At 33.0% G+C, this 16,118-nt stretch overlaps 1 protein-coding gene across 5 annotated transcripts in view; it reads left to right on the top strand.

Moving 5' to 3' along the window:
- Positions 1–16,118, top strand: part of LOC133607808 (glutamate receptor 4) — a 549,530-nt gene that overhangs the window by 466,337 nt on the left and 67,075 nt on the right. The window lies entirely within an intron of this gene.

Here is a 16,118-nt window from a genome sequence, read left to right as displayed (position 1 = left end):
AGGACTATTTACTTCCCGCAATTTTTACTGTGACTAAAAATAGACCAAAAATAAATGTCCACTAGAGAGGACGCTGGTAACAGAGCTAGTAATATCTTCATTTTCTAACTCTGACAAATCAAATACAATAAAAATAAATGTCCACTAGAGAGGACGCTGGTAACAGAGCTAGTAATATCTTCATTTTCTAACTCTGACAAATCAAATACAATAAAAATAAATGTCCACTAGAGAGGACGCTGGTAACAGAGCTAGTAATATCTTCATTTTCTAACTCTGACAAATCAAATACAATAAAAATAAATGTCCACTGGAGAGGACGCTGGTAACAGAGCTAGTAATATCTTCATTTTCTAACTCTGACAAATCAAATACAATAAAAACAAATGTCCACTGGAGAGGACGCTGCCAACAGGACTATTTACTTCTCGCAATTTTTACTGTGACTAAAAATAGACCAAAAATAAATGTCCACTGGAGAGGACGCTGGTAACAGAGCTAGTAATATCTTCATTTTCTAACTCTGACAAATCAAATACAATAAAAACAAATGTCCACTGCAGAGGACGCTGCCAACAGGACTATTTACTTCTCGCAATTTTTACTGTGACTAAAAATAGACCAAAAATAGATGTCCACTGGAGAGGACGCTGGTAACAGAGCTAGTAATATCTTCATTTTCTAACTCTGACAAATCAAATACAATAAAAATAAATGTCCACTAGAGAGGACGCTGGTAACAGAGCTAGTAATATCTTCATTTTCTAACTCTGACAAATCAAATACAATAAAAACAAATGTCCACTGCAGAGGACGCTGCCAACAGGACTATTTACTTCTCGCAATTTTTACTGTGACTAAAAATAGACCAAAAATAAATGTCCACTGGAGAGGACGCTGGTAACAGAGCTAGTAATATCTTCATTTTCTAACTCTGACAAATCAAATACAATAAAAACAAATGTCCACTGCAGAGGACGCTGCCAACAGGACTATTTACTTCTCGCAATTTTTACTGTGACTAAAAATAGACCAAAAATAAATGTCCACTATAGAGGACGCTGGTAACAGAGCTAGTAATATCTTCATTTTCTAACTCTGACAAATCAAATACAATAAAAATAAATGTCCACTAGAGAGGACGCTGGTAACAGAGCTAGTAATATCTTCATTTTCTAACTCTGACAAATCAAATACAATAAAAACAAATGTCCACTGCAGAGGACGCTGCCAACAGGACTATTTACTTCTCGCAATTTTTACTGTGACTAAAAATAGACCAAAAATAAATGTCCACTATAGAGGACGCTGGTAACAGAGCTAGTAATATCTTCATTTTCTAACTCTGACAAATCAAATACAATAAAAATAAATGTCCACTGGAGAGGACGCTGGTAACAGAGCTAGTAATATCTTCATTTTCTAACTCTGACAAATCAAATACAATAAAAATAAATGTCCACTGGAGAGGACGCTGGTAACAGAGCTAGTAATATCTTCATTTTCTAACTCTGACGAATCAAATACAATAAAAACAAATGTCCACTGCAGAGGACGCTGCCAACAGGACTATTTACTTCCCGCAATTTTTACTGTGACTAAAAATAGACCAAAAATAAATGTCCACTGGAGAGGACGCTGGGAACAGAGGTAGTAATATCTTCATTTTCTAACTCTGACAAATCAAATACAATAAAAACAAATGTCCACTGCAGAGGACGCTGCCAACAGGACTATTTACTTCTCGCAATTTTTACTGTGACTAAAAATAGACCAAAAATAAATGTCCACTATAGAGGACGCTGGTAACAGAGCTAGTAATATCTTCATTTTCTAACTCTGACAAATCAAATACAATAAAAATAAATGTCCACTAGAGAGGACGCTGGTAACAGAGCTAGTAATATCTTCATTTTCTAACTCTGACAAATCAAATACAATAAAAACAAATGTCCACTGCAGAGGACGCTGCCAACAGGACTATTTACTTCTCGCAATTTTTACTGTGACTAAAAATAGACCAAAAATAAATGTCCACTATAGAGGACGCTGGTAACAGAGCTAGTAATATCTTCATTTTCTAACTCTGACAAATCAAATACAATAAAAATAAATGTCCACTGGAGAGGACGCTGGTAACAGAGCTAGTAATATCTTCATTTTCTAACTCTGACAAATCAAATACAATAAAAATAAATGTCCACTGGAGAGGACGCTGGTAACAGAGCTAGTAATATCTTCATTTTCTAACTCTGACGAATCAAATACAATAAAAACAAATGTCCACTGCAGAGGACGCTGCCAACAGGACTATTTACTTCCCGCAATTTTTACTGTGACTAAAAATAGACCAAAAATAAATGTCCACTATAGAGGACGCTGGTAACAGAGCTAGTAATATCTTCATTTTCTAACTCTGACAAATCAAATACAATAAAAACAAATGTCCACTGCAGAGGACGCTGCCAACAGGACTATTTACTTCCCGCAATCTTTACTGTGACTAAAAATAGACCAAAAATAAATGTCCACTAGAGAGGACGCTGGTAACAGAGCTAGTAATATCTTCATTTTCTAACTCTGACAAATCAAATACAATAAAAACAAATGTCCACTATAGAGGACGCTGGTAACAGAGCTAGTAATATCTTCATTTTCTAACTCTGACAAATAAAATAAAATAAAAACAAATGTCCACTGCAGAGGACGCTGCCAACAGGACTATTTACTTCTCGCAATTTTTACTGTGACTAAAAATAGACCAAAAATAAATGTCCACTGGAGAGGACGCTGGTAACAGAGCTAGTAATATCTTCATTTTCTAACTCTGACAAATCAAATACAATAAAAATAAATGTCCACTGGAGAGGACGCTGGTAACAGAGCTAGTAATATCTTCATTTTCTAACTCTGACAAATCAAATACAATAAAAACAAATGTCCACTGCAGAGGACGCTGCCAACAGGACTATTTACTTCCCGCAATTTTTACTGTGACTAAAAATAGACCAAAAATAAATGTCCACTATAGAGGACGCTGGTAACAGAGCTAGTAATATCTTCATTTTCTAACTCTGACAAATCAAATACAATAAAAATAAATGTCCACTGGAGAGGACGCTGGTAACAGAGCTAGTAATATCTTCATTTTCTAACTCTGACAAATCAAATACAATAAAAACAAATGTCCACTGCAGAGGACGCTGCCAACAGGACTATTTACTTCCCGCAATTTTTACTGTGACTAAAAATAGACCAAAAATAAATGTCCACTATAGAGGACGCTGGTAACAGAGCTAGTAATATCTTCATTTTCTAACTCTGACAAATCAAATACAATAAAAATAAATGTCCACTAGAGAGGACGCTGGTAACAGAGCTAGTAATATCTTCATTTTCTAACTCTGACAAATCAAATACAATAAAAACAAATGTCCACTGCAGAGGACGCTGCCAACAGGACTATTTACTTCCCGCAATTTTTACTGTGACTAAAAATAGACCAAAAATAAATGTCCACTGGAGAGGACGCTGGCAACAGAGCTAGTAATATCTTCATTTTCTAACTCTGACAAATCAAATACAATAAAAATAGATGTCCACTGGAGAGGACGCTGGTAACAGAGCTAGTAATATCTTCATTTTCTAACTCTGACAAATCAAACACAATAAAAATAAATGTCCACTAGAGAGGACGCTGGTAACAGAGCTAGTAATATCTTCATTTTCTAACTCTGACAAATCAAGTACAATAAAAACAAATGTCCACTGCAGAGGACGCTGCCAACAGGACTATTTACTTCCCGCAATTTTTACTGTGACTAAAAATAGACCAAAAATAAATGTCCACTGGAGAGGACGCTGGTAACAGAGCTAGTAATATCTTCATTTTCTAACTCTGACAAATCAAATACAATAAAAACAAATGTCCACTGCAGGGGACGCTGCCAACAGGACTATTTACTTCTCGCAATTTTTACTGTGACTAAAAATAGACCAAAAATAAATGTCCACTGGAGAGGACGCTGGTAACAGAGCTAGTAATATCTTCATTTTCTAACTCTGACAAATCAAATACAATAAAAACAAATGTCCACTGCAGAGGACGCTGCCAACAGGACTATTTACTTCTCGCAATCTTTACTGTGACTAAAAATAGACCAAAAATAAATGTCCACTGGAGAGGACGCTGGTAACAGAGCTAGTAATATCTTCATTTTCTAACTCTGACAAATCAAATACAATAAAAACAAATGTCCACTGCAGAGGACGCTGCCAACAGGACTATTTACTTCTCGCAATCTTTACTGTGACTAAAAATAGACCAAAAATAAATGTCCACTATAGAGGACGCTGGTAACAGAGCTAGTAATATCTTCATTTTCTAACTCTGACAAATCAAATACAATAAAAATAAATGTCCACTGCACAGAATGCTGGTTAACGAATATTTTTTCCCCAAAATGTGTAACCAAAACAAAATAAACGGACCAAAAACAAATGTCCACTGCAGAGGACACTGGTGCCCGACCAATTATTTTAACTTTTATTTTAACTCTGAAAAAATAAACAGACCAAAAACAAATATCCACTGCAGAGGACGCTGTCAACTGGAATTTTTACTTCCTGCAATTTTTACTGTGACTAAAAATAGACCAAACATAAATGTTCACTACATAGTAAGCTTGTAATAGGAATTTTTTTTTTCCGAAATGTTTAATTCTGACACAAGAAATGAAAAAAACTGCTAGATTTCTCCAAAATTTGTAATTTAAACAAAATAAATTAATCAAAAACTGGTGAATTTTTTTTTATAAAAAAAAAAAAAAAAGACAGAAATGTCCACAGTATTTTGTTTTAATTCTGACAAAGGAAATAGACGAAATACAAACGTCCACTACAAAGGACATTAACAGGTGCCTGACTACTTTTCTACAATTTCTATTTTAACTCGGACAAAATAAACAGACCAAAAACAACGCTGCCAACAGGACTATTTACTTCCCGCAATTTTTACTGTGACTAAAAATAGACCAAAAATAAATGTCCACTAGAGAGGACGCTGGTAACAGAGCTAGTAATATCTTCATTTTCTAACTCTGACAAATCAAATACAATAAAAACAAATGTCCACTGGAGAGGACGCTGCCAACAGGACTATTTACTTCCCGCAATTTTTACTGTGACTAAAAATAGACCAAAAATAAATGTCCACTATAGAGGACGCTGGTAACAGAGCTAGTAATATCTTCATTTTCTAACTCTGACAAATCAAATACAATACAAATAAATGTCCACTGGAGAGGACGCTGGTAACAGAGCTAGTAATATCTTCATTTTCTAACTCTGACAAATCAAATACAATAAAAACAAATGTCCACTGCAGAGGACGCTGCCAACAGGACTATTTACTTCCCGCAATTTTTACTGTGACTAAAAATAGACCAAAAATAAATGTCCACTATAGAGGACGCTGGTAACAGAGCTAGTAATATCTACATTTTCTAACTCTGACAAATCAAATACAATACAAATAAATGTCCACTGGAGAGGACGCTGGCAACAGAGCTAGTAATATCTTCATTTTCTAACTCTGACAAATCAAATACAATAAAAACAAATGTCCACTGCAGAGGACGCTGCCAACAGGACTATTTACTTCTCGCAATTTTTACTGTGACTAAAAATAGACCAAAAATAAATGTCCACTATAGAGGACGCTGGTAACAGAGCTAGTAATATCTTCATTTTCTATCTCTGACAAATCAAATACAATAAAAACAAATGTCCACTGCAGAGGACGCTGCCAACAGGACTATTTACTTCCCGCAATTTTTACTGTGACTAAAAATAGACCAAAAATAAATGTCCACTGGAGAGGACGCTGGTAACAGAGCTAGTAATATCTTCATTTTCTAACTCTGACAAATCAAATACAATAAAAATAAATGTCCACTAGAGAGGACGCTGGTAACAGAGCTAGTAATATCTTCATTTTCTAACTCTGACAAATCAAATACAATAAAAATAAATGTCCACTAGAGAGGACGCTGGTAACAGAGCTAGTAATATCTTCATTTTCTAACTCTGACAAATCAAATACAATAAAAACAAATGTCCACTGCAGAGGACGCTGCCAACAGGACTATTTACTTGCCGCAATTTTTACTTTGACTAAAAATAGACCAAAAATAAATGTCCACTATAGAGGACGCTGGTAACAGAGCTAGTAATATCTTCATTTTCTAACTCTGACAAATCAAATACAATAAAAATAAATGTCCACTAGAGAGGACGCTGGTAACAGAGCTAGTAATATCTTCATTTTCTAACTCTGACAAATCAAATACAATAAAAATAAATGTCCACTAGAGAGGACGCTGGTAACAGAGCTAGTAATATCTTCATTTTCTAACTCTGACAAATCAAATACAATAAAAACAAATGTCCACTGCAGAGGACGCTGCCAACAGGACTATTTACTTGCCGCAATTTTTACTGTGACTAAAAATAGACCAAAAATAAATGTCCACTATAGAGGACGCTGGTAACAGAGCTAGTAATATCTTCATTTTCTAACTCTGACAAATCAAATACAATAAAAATAAATGTCCACTAGAGAGGACGCTGGTAACAGAGCTAGTAATATCTTCATTTTCTAACTCTGACAAATCAAATACAATAAAAATAAATGTCCACTGCACAGAATGCTGGTTAACGAATATTTTTTCCCCAAAATGTGTAACCAAAACAAAATAAACGGACCAAAAACAAATGTCCACTGCAGAGGACACTGGTGCCCGACCAATTATTTTAACTTTTATTTTAACTCTGAAAAAATAAACAGACCAAAAACAAATATCCACTGCAGAGGACGCTGTCAACTGGAATTTTTACTTCCTGCAATTTTTACTGTGACTAAAAATAGACCAAAAATAAATGTCCACTGGAGAGGACGCTGGTAACAGAGCTAGTAATATCTTCATTTTCTAACTCTGACAAATCAAATACAATAAAAACAAATGTCCACTGCAGGGGACGCTGCCAACAGGACTATTTACTTCCCGCAATTTTTACTGTGACTAAAAATAGACCAAAAATAAATGTCCACTGGAGAGGACGCTGGTAACAGAGCTAGTAATATCTTCATTTTCTAACTCTGACAAATCAAATACAATAAAAATAAATGTCCACTAGAGAGGACGCTGGTAACAGAGCTAGTAATATCTTCATTTTCTAACTCTGACAAATCAAATACAATAAAAATAAATGTCCACTAGAGAGGACGCTGGTAACAGAGCTAGTAATATCTTCATTTTCTAACTCTGACAAATCAAATACAATAAAAACAAATGTCCACTGCAGAGGACGCTGCCAACAGGACTATTTACTTCTCGCAATTTTTACTGTGACTAAAAATAGACCAAAAATAAATGTCCACTGGAGAGGACGCTGGTAACAGAGCTAGTAATATCTTCATTTTCTAACTCTGACAAATCAAATACAATAAAAACAAATGTCCACTGCAGGGGACGCTGCCAACAGGACTATTTACTTCCCGCAATTTTTACTGTGACTAAAAATAGACCAAAAATAAATGTCCACTGGAGAGGACGCTGGTAACAGAGCTAGTAATATCTTCATTTTCTAACTCTGACAAATCAAATACAATAAAAATAAATGTCCACTAGAGAGGACGCTGGTAACAGAGCTAGTAATATCTTCATTTTCTAACTCTGACAAATCAAATACAATAAAAATAAATGTCCACTAGAGAGGACGCTGGTAACAGAGCTAGTAATATCTTCATTTTCTAACTCTGACAAATCAAATACAATAAAAACAAATGTCCACTGCAGAGGACGCTGCCAACAGGACTATTTACTTCTCGCAATTTTTACTGTGACTAAAAATAGACCAAAAATAAATGTCCACTGGAGAGGACGCTGGTAACAGAGCTAGTAATATCTTCATTTTCTAACTCTGACAAATCAAATACAATAAAAATAAATGTCCACTGCACAGGATGCTGGTTAACGAATATTTTTTCCCCAAAATGTGTAACCAAAACAAAATAAACGGACCAAAAACAAATGTCCACTGCAGAGGACACTGGTGCCCGACCAATTATTTTAACTTTTATTTTAACTCTGAAAAAATAAACAGACCAAAAACAAATATCCACTGCAGAGGACGCTGTCAACTGGAATTTTTACTTCCTGCAATTTTTACTGTGACTAAAAATAGACCAAACATAAATGTTCACTACATAGTAAGCTTGTAATAGGATTTTTTTTTTTCCGAAATGTTTAATTCTGACACAAGAAATGAAAAAAACTGCAAGATTTCTCCAAAATTTGTAATTTAAACAAAATAAATTAATCAAAAACTGGTGTATTTTTTTTTGTAAAAAAAAAAAAAAAAAAAAAAAAAGACAAATAGAAATGTCCACAGTATTTTGTTTTAATTCTGACAAAGGAAATAGAGGAAATACAAACGTCCACTACAAAGGACATTAACAAGTGCCTGACTAATTTTTTACAATTTCTATTTTAACTCGGACAAAATAAATAGAAATGTCCACTGCAGAGGACGTTTGGTAATAGGGTTATTTGTTTCTTTTTACTTATCTTTGACAAAATAGACAAAAAAATAAATGTCCACTGCAGAAGATGCTTGTAACAGGATCATTTTTTCCTGAATTCTGACACAAGAAATTAAATAAAAATGTATGTGCAGTGCTATTTTTCTCCAAAATGTGTAATTTAAACAAAATAAATTAATCAAAAAATTATATATTTTTTTGTAAAATAAAAAAAAAAAAGACAAATAGAAATGTCCACAGTATTTTTTTAAATTCTAACAAAGGAAATAGACGAAATACAAACGTCCACTACAAAGGACATTAGTAGTTTTTTAGAATTTATATTTCAACTCGGACAAAATAAATAGAAATGTCCACTGCAGAGGACGCTGGTAATAGGGTTATTTGTTTCTTTTTACTTATCTTTGACAAAATAGACCAAAAAAATAAATGTCCACTACAGAGGACGCTTGTGACAGGATCATTTTTTCACGAAATGTATATTTCTGACACAAGAAATGCAATACAAAATCATATGCACTGCTATTTTTCTCCGAAAATTGTTTAATTTAAACAAAATAAATTAATCTAAAACCGGTCTATTTTTTTTGTAAAATAAAAAAAAAACGACAAACAAAAATGTCCACAGTACAAAGGAAATAGACTCAATTCAAACGTCCACTACAAAGGGCATTAAAAGGTGCCTGACTAATTTTTTTGAATTTTTATTTTAACTCGGACAAAATAAATAAAAATGTCTTCTGCAGAGGACGCTGGTAATAGGGTTATTTGTTTCTTTTTACTTATCTTTGACAAAATAGACCAAAAATAAATGTCCACTCCAGAGGACGCTTGTGATAGGATCATTTTTTTCACAAAATGTATATTTCTGACACAAGAAATGTAATAAAAAATAATGTGCACTGCTATTTTTCTCCAAAATGTGTAATTTAAACAAAATAAATTCATCTAAAACTAGTCTATTTTTTTTTGTAAAATAAAATAAAAAGACAAATAGAAATGTCCACAGTACAAAGAAAATAGACTAAATTCAAATGTCCACTACAAAGGACATTAACTGGTGCCTGACTAATTTTTTAGAATTACTATTTTAACTCGGACAAAAGAAATAAAAATGTCCTCTGCAGAGGACGCTGGTAATAGGGTTATTTGTTTCTTTTTACTTATCTTTGACAAAATAGACCAAAAATAAATGTCCACTACAGAGGACGCTTGTGATAGGATAATTTTTTTCACAAAATGTATATTTCTGACACAAGAAATGTAATAAAAAATAATGTGCACTGCTATTTTTCTCCAAAATGTGTAATTTAAACAAAATAAATTCATCTAAAACTAGTCTATTTTTTTTTTTTGTAAAATAAAATAAAAAGACAAATAGATATGTCCACAGTACAAAGGAAATAGACTAAATTCAAACGTCCACTACAAAGGACATTAACTGGTGCCTGACTCATTTTTTAGAATTTCTATTTGAACTCGGACAAAATAAATAGAAATGTCCACTGCAGAGGACACTGGTAATAGGGCTATTTGTTTCTTTTTACCTTTCTTTGACAAACTAGACACAAAAAAAAAAAGTGCACTACAGAGGACGCTTGTAACAGGATTATTTTTTCCTGAAATGTTTAATTCTGACACAAGAAATGAAATAAAAATTAACGTGCACTGCTATTTTACTCCAAAATTTGTAATTTAAACAAAATAAATTCATCAAAAACTGGTCTTTTTTTTTTTTTTTATATCTATACATACATATATATATTATATTCATATATATTATATATATATATATATATATATATATATATATATATATAAATGACAAATAGAAATGTCCACAGTATAAAGGAAATAGACTAAATACGAACGTCCACTACAAAGGACAGTAGTAGTGGACACATTTTTTAGAATTTATATTTCAACTTGGACAAAATAAATAGAAATGTCCACTGCAGAGGACGCTGGTAATAGGTTTTTTTTTTTTTTTACTTATCTTTGACAAAATAGACAAAAAACAAATGTCCACTGCAGAGGACACTGGTAATAGGGCTATTTGTTTCTTTTTACCTTTCTTTGACAAACTAGACACAAAAAAAAAGTGCACTACAGAAGATGCTTGTAACAGGATTATTTTTTCCTGAAATGTTTAATTCTGACACAAGAAATGAAATAAAAATTAACGTGCACTGCTATTTTACTCCAAAATTTGTAATTTAAACAAAATAAATTCATCAAAAACTGGTCTTTTTTTTTTTTTTTATATCTATACATACATATATATATTATATTCATATATATTATATATATATATATATATATATATATATATATATATATATATATATATATATATAAATGACAAATAGAAATGTCCACAGTATAAAGGAAATAGACTAAATACGAACGTCCACTACAAAGGACAGTAGTAGTGGACACATTTTTTAGAATTTATATTTCAACTTGGACAAAATAAATAGAAATGTCCACTGCAGAGGACGCTGGTAATAGGTTTTTTTTTTTTTTTTACTTATCTTTGACAAAATAGACAAAAAACAAATGTCCACTGCAGAGGACACTGGTAATAGGGTTATTTGTTTCTTTTTACCTTTCTTTGACAAACTAGACACACACACAAAAAAGTGCACTACAGAGGACGCTTGTAATAGGATAATTTTTTCCTGAAATGTTTAATTCTGACACAAGAAATGAAATAAAAATTAACGTGCACTGCTATTTTACTCCAAAATTTGTAATTTAAACAAAATAAATTCATCAAAAACTGGTCTTTTTTTTTTTTTAATATCTATACATACATATATATATTATATTCATATATATATATATATATATATATATATATATATATATATATATATATATATATATATATATATATATATATATATATATATATATATATATATATATATAAATGACAAATAGAAATGTCCACAGTATAAAGGAAATAGACTAAATACGAACGTCCACTACAAAGGACAGTAGTAGTGGACACATTTTTTAGAATTTATATTTCAACTTGGACAAAATAAATAGAAATGTCCACTGCAGAGGACGCTGGTAATAGGTTTTTTTTTTTTTTTACTTATCTTTGACAAAATAGACAAAAAACAAATGTCCACTGCAGAGGACACTGGTAATAGGGCTATTTGTTTCTTTTTACCTTTCTTTGACAAACTAGACACAAAAAAAAAGTGCACTACAGAAGATGCTTGTAACAGGATTATTTTTTCCTGAAATGTTTAATTCTGACACAAGAAATGAAATAAAAATTAACGTGCACTGCTATTTTACTCCAAAATTTGTAATTTAAACAAAATAAATTCATCAAAAACTGGTCTTTTTTTTTTTTTTTATATCTATACATACATATATATATTATATTCATATATATTATATATATATATATATATATATATATATATATATATATATATATATATATATATATATATAAATGACAAATAGAAATGTCCACAGTATAAAGGAAATAGACTAAATACGAACGTCCACTACAAAGGACAGTAGTAGTGGACACATTTTTTAGAATTTATATTTCAACTTGGACAAAATAAATAGAAATGTCCACTGCAGAGGACGCTGGTAATAGGTTTTTTTTTTTTTTTTACTTATCTTTGACAAAATAGACAAAAAACAAATGTCCACTGCAGAGGACACTGGTAATAGGGTTATTTGTTTCTTTTTACCTTTCTTTGACAAACTAGACACACACACAAAAAAGTGCACTACAGAGGACGCTTGTAATAGGATAATTTTTTCCTGAAATGTTTAATTCTGACACAAGAAATGAAATAAAAATTAACGTGCACTGCTATTTTACTCCAAAATTTGTAATTTAAACAAAATAAATTCATCAAAAACTGGTCTTTTTTTTTTTTTAATATCTATACATACATATATATATTATATTCATATATATATATATATATATATATATATATATATATATATATATATATATATATATATATAAATGACAAATAGAAATGTCCACAGTATAAAGGAAATAGACTAAATACGAACGTCCACTACAAAGGACAGTAGTAGTGGACACATTTTTTAGAATTTATATTTCAACTTGGACAAAATAAATAGAAATGTCCACTGCAGAGGACGCTGGTAATAGGTTTTTTTTTTTTTTTTTTTACTTATCTTTGACAAAATAGACAAAAAACAAATGTCCACTGCAGAGGACACTGGTAATAGGGCTATTTGTTTCTTTTTACCTTTCTTTGACAAACTAGACACAAAAAAAAAGTGCACTACAGAGGACGCTTGTAACAGGATTATTTTTTCCTGAAATGTTTAATTCTGACACAAGAAATGAAATAAAAATTAACGTGCACTGCTATTTTACTCCAAAATTTGTAATTCAAACAAAATAAATTAATCAAAAACTGGTCTTTTTTTTTTTTTTAATATCTATACATACATATATATATATTATATTCATATATATTATATATATATATATATATATATATATATATAAATGACAAATAGAAATGTCCACAGTATAAAGGAAATAGACTAAATACGAACGTCCACTACAAAGGACATTAGTAGTGGACACATTTTTTAGAATTTATATTTCAACTTGGACAAAATAAATAGAAATGTCCACTGCAGAGGACGCTGGTAATAGGTTTTTTTTTTTTTTTTTTACTTATCTTTGACAAAATAGACAAAAAACAAATGTCCACTGCAGAGGACGCTCGTAACAGGGCCATTGTTTTCTAAAAATGCTACTGTGACAAAGGTTAAATGCAAATGCAAAACTGCAGAGCACGTTGGTGAAAGTACCATTTCCCCCCGAAATGTTAAGTGTGACAAATGAAATAGACTAAATAGAAACGTCCACTGCAGTGGACGCCGGCTCTGAGAAGGACATTTTAAAATGAGCCAAATCACCGCTTGTCCCTAATCGCATTAATTTGCTGCTCGTTTGTGTGTTTTTTCTTTAATATTCGTTATTTTCACGTCTCCTTTCCACCAAAAGCGAGTAAGAAAGTCATCAGAAGCCATCTGTAACTTCTGCTCTCACGCTGAGAGACACTTTGTTGTTTTGGAGGATCTGGCATTAGTTGAGTCATCCCACAAAAGTCTCCGTCTAATGGAGCCTGAGGGTCCTCCAGGAAGGAAGGAGATTTATGTCCACTCTGGACTTTTAACCGGCAGCTCAGTAAAAAGCAACATGTCCGCTGGAGTCGTCTCGTTAAGGACGACTCATCCACGACGCAAATCAAGTTACGAGCTTTGCTTTTGTTTTTCTCTTCGATCGTCCGCGTTATTAACTCGGGGTCATTTAAGTGTCAGCGGAAATTACGGCAGGAATTAGTCCTCAAATGTGGGGACAGAGGAGGGAGAGGAAACAATGGCGCTCTTTAGCGTGTTTGCCTTGTAAAGCAGCGACCAATTGACACTTTTTACCAGAGGTGGGACCAAGTCATTGTTTTGCAAGTCACAAGTAAGTCTCAAGTCTTTGCCCTCAAGTCCGAGTCAAGACAGGCAAGCCCCGAGTCAAGTCCAAAGTCAAGACTGGAAAGTCTCAAGTCAAGTCCTAAGTCCTGCATTTTGAGCTTCGAGTCCTTTCAAGTCCTTTTAACCACAGACTAATATATTAACACAGATTGTGTATGCTTTTCAAACGCTGTATTTATTTATTAAAACAAGTGCATTTTAAATTGCAGGAAAGAAAATTGTGCTGACATTGCACTTTATAATAGCACTATTAACCAGTCATTTTAAACATTAACTCATTCCTTTACAGAACAAACACATTGAAAAATAAAGTGCAAATGTCCTTATTTGTACAAAAGTGTTAACATTGAAAAAACATGACATATACGTGAACATAACAAAAAAGTTGTACTTTTTATATGTCAGGGCCCTATGCTGCATTGCATTTGCAAAAGACCAAATTAGTCAAGAGTCTGTCAGTCATTTGTGCACGATGGGGGCGTAGTATGATGCCACCATGGCTGAAAACTCGCTCCACTGGAGCACTGGAGGCAGGCACTTCCAAGACTCTCATGGCCACTCGGAACAGTGAAGGAAGAGTCTTCATGTTCAATGCCCAGAACAAAAGGGGGGAGAGAGTTGTTTTGGGTTGGTGCACTACTTGTAAGTGTATCTTGTGTTTTTTATGTTGATTTAATTTAAAAAAAAAAAAAAAAAAAAAAAAATTCTTGTGCGGCCCGATACCAATCGATCCACGGACCAGTACCGGGCCGCGGCCCGGTGGTTGGGGACCACTGAGGTAAACAACCAACAGTATGTCAGAAAGCTAGCTAAAACGGTACACATATTCATAATATAGTATACATTTTAACTGACCTTTATTTGACTATTTTTGTCTTTTTTTAGGTGGCTAAAATACGCGGTGCTGCTGACCGCCGTCTAACGTTACGTGTGATATATTGACTAACGTAACCCTGCTTAAAAAAAAATCACTGAACAAAAAGTATGAATAAGGTAGTGAACTGCAACAGATTCCCGTGTTTGCAATAACGTTATAACGTTAGCAGTGAGTTTACAGCCTCACTGATTTAACTACACAGCAAATAAAAGTCACGTTACTTAGCCAATAAACGTTATCTTACATTCAAAACGTACCGTTCTTTTTGCAACTTCAAATGCCGGACGAAGTTGGAAGTTGTTGCCTCTCCATCAGTAATTTTCGAACCGCATGTGTTGCATACTGCAAACCGTTTTGTGTTGACCACCTCGTAATTTTTATACCCAAACAAAATTATTTTAGGTATCATTTTTTGTTCACTGGCGTGTGGTTTGGACATGTCTTCTTCGTTGGTTGTCCTGCAATTTGATTGGATGAATGCTGTGTGATGAAAACAAAGTAGATCTAATTTGATTGGCTGTTGTACTGAGAGCACACCAGCTGACACACGCAACGCTGACAGACAAGTACACAATGAAAAATACGGAGCGCTCCCGAATAACTTTTTCATCTTTGGGTTTTGGGGAAAGTAGCAAGTCGTGTCAAGTCATGTCAATTCAAAAGGCTCAAGTCCAAGTGAAGTCACAAGTCATTGATGTTAAAGTCTAAGTCGAGTTGCAAGTCTTTTTACATTTTGTCAAGTCGAGTCTAAAGTCATCAAATTCATGACTCGAGTCTGACTCGAGTCCAAGTCATGTGACTCGAGTCCACACCTCTGCTTTTTACTACGACACATCGGCAAAAATGGTGCTGACGTTCCGATCAGGGTTTTATGCTGCCCATCCCGATATACTGTACATCTCATATATTACCTGTACATGTTTCCGGTGACTTCTTATGACAGTTTAACAATATCAGCACAATATTTAAACTACTTCCTTATTCTCTTTTATTACATAGAAATGTTTGATTAAAAAAAAAAAAAAAAAAGACAAACTCAAGGGAACCTGGATTTCTGTTGAACGTACATATGAGTTGGGAAATTGTGTTAGATGTAAATATAAACAGAATACA

Source organism: Nerophis lumbriciformis, linkage group LG09, assembly GCF_033978685.3.
Source record: "Nerophis lumbriciformis linkage group LG09, RoL_Nlum_v2.1, whole genome shotgun sequence".
NCBI classification, from domain to species: domain Eukaryota; kingdom Metazoa; phylum Chordata; class Actinopteri; order Syngnathiformes; family Syngnathidae; genus Nerophis; species Nerophis lumbriciformis.
This window is presented reverse-complemented; position numbering and strand designations above follow the sequence as displayed.